We start from the raw sequence: 2,296 nt of genomic DNA on the forward strand, positions 1-2,296 counted from the left end.
ATATAGAAGCCGCCCATAAAAGTGACATAACCGCTATCGTTATGACTTCATCATATTTTTGCTCAAAATTGATTGTATAGCTTTAGCAACTGAAGGTTCTCTCTCAGGAGTTGAAAAACGGATCGTTGTTCTCTCTCTGTTGTTAATGATGATGTAACAACAACAACAACAACAAAGAGACAACAACAAAAGCAATTCACCACCAACACCACCTCCACCACCACCACCATCATCATCATCATCACTTTCATCAACAACAAATAACAATGTTAAGAAGAAGAAAAACCAAAAAAACCAAACAGAAGCACAACAGAGATGGAACGTGAGGACGGGTTTCAAGTGACGAAGCCCTGCAAATCCTCCCTCATCCACCCTCCCAGTCAAGCGATACACCACCACCACCACCACCACCACCACCACCACCACCGCACGCGCTCGGTTCCAGACACTGGCGTTGTCAGCAGCTTTTTCTCTCCCCCTCCCTTCCTCCCCCCCCCCCTCCCGCCCAACCCCCACCCCCCCTCTCTCTCGCCACACCTGATTCTCTATCCTTCCCGGCCCCGCCTCCCACACCCTACTACTCCGCCCTCCCAATTCCTCCTTCCCCTGTCCCCTCCCTTCCATCCATCTATCCACCCCCGACCCTGCTTCTTCTTCTTTTTCTTCTTCTCTTCTTCTTCATCTGTCTTCCACAACCTCATCACACCACAGACGTCTCACAGTTCGCGGTATTGTCGTTGTGCGCTCGCGCGGCGCGCGCGTCACACTCTCGCGTTTTTTTGGTTTGTTGGTTTTTGTTTGCTTTTTTTTTTTTTTATGTGGCGTCGTCGTCGTCTTCGTCGTTGTCGTTGTCGCTGTTGTCGTCGCAGTCTGCTCCTCCCACTCAGTCCTGTCTGTCACAGAGTCGCCTGTTTCTTTCCAGCAGCTGTCAGAGCCAGACCGGCTTTTGAAGGCGGGTCCATCGTCGGAGCCAGCTGCTTTCACTGAGGCAAGGTCCACGTCCTGTTTTCCAGTCCTGGTTTTTTTTTTTTTCTTCTCTCTCCTGTTTCTGTTGTTGTTGTTGTTATTTCTGTGGTTTGGTTGGTTCCCTGGGACAGTGAGGTTGGTGAACGTGTGTTTGTCATTTGTATGTTTGTGTGTAACTAGTTCTGTGGGACATTGAGGTTGGTGAACGTGCGTTTGTCTTTTGTATGTTTCTGTGTAATTCTGTGGGATTGTGAGGTTGGTGAACGTGTGTTTGTCATTTGTATGTTTGTGTGTAATTCTGTGGGACATTGAGGTTGGTGAACGTGTGTTTGTCATTTGTATGTTTGTGTGTAATTCTGTGGGACATTGAGGTTGGTGAACGTGTGTTTGTCATTTGTATGTTTGTGTGTAATTCTGTGGCACACTGAAGTTAGTGAACGTGTGTTTGTCATTTGTATGTTTGTGTGTAATTCTGTGGGACTGTGAGGTTGGTGAACGTGTGTTTGTCATTTGTATGTTTGTGTGTAATTGTGTTCGACTTTATTTGTTTTATTTATTTATTTATTCATTTATGTATTTATTGTAATTGATGGTAAAAGTTAATTTGTATAACATTTCTTTTTACGGATTAACAGCATCACCCTCTTGTGTCGGTATTAGCGTCTCTGTCTGTCTGTTTCTCTGTCTCTGTCTGTCTATCTGTCTCTATATTTTTCTATCTCAGTATCTCAGAATCTGTCTGTCTGTCTCTGTGTCTGTCTCTCTCTCTCTCTGCGCGGGCGCGCGCGTGCGCGTATTATGTGTTTGAAGTGCCGGTGTGTGAAGACACATCCCTGATTGATTGATCATTTGAAAACAACAACAACAACAACAACAGCGATAATAATGATAATGATTAATTAATAATTTGGATTGGTTCTTCGAAATAGCATCGAGTGTCTGATGACAATTGTCAGTAGTGCATGGATCATGTGTTAGCGGCATTATTCTGGAAGATTTGATCCGTTGTGCATGCTGAGACAAGGGTGAAAGTTCACTGAATACGCTCGTATGAGACACAGACAGACACGGGCGCTATAGCCGAGTGGTTAAAGTTTTCAGTTTGACTTTCAGTCTGAGGGTCCCGGGTTCGAATCTCGGTAACGACGCCTGGTGGGTAAAGGATGGAGATTTTTCCGATCTCCCAGGTCAACACATGTGGAAAACTGCTTGCGTCTAAACCCCTTCGTGTGTATGCGCACGCAGAAGATCAAATACGCACGTTAATGATCATGTAATCCAAGTAATCGGTGGGTTATAGAAACAATAACATACCCAGCATACACCCACA

At 45.3% G+C, this 2,296-nt stretch overlaps 1 protein-coding gene across 1 annotated transcript in view; it reads left to right on the plus strand.

The window, feature by feature from the left end:
- Nucleotides 1-812: 812 nt before the first annotated feature.
- LOC143282929 (uncharacterized) overlaps nt 813-2,296 on the plus strand; it is a 101,171-nt gene continuing 99,687 nt past the window's right edge. The window contains exon 1 of the mRNA XM_076588827.1: nt 813-988. The gene's annotated coding sequence lies outside the window, so the exon portion shown is untranslated. The remainder of the gene's footprint in view (nt 989-2,296) is intronic.

This window comes from Babylonia areolata, chromosome 6, assembly GCF_041734735.1.
Source record: "Babylonia areolata isolate BAREFJ2019XMU chromosome 6, ASM4173473v1, whole genome shotgun sequence".
In the NCBI taxonomy this organism is placed as follows: domain Eukaryota; kingdom Metazoa; phylum Mollusca; class Gastropoda; order Neogastropoda; family Buccinidae; genus Babylonia; species Babylonia areolata.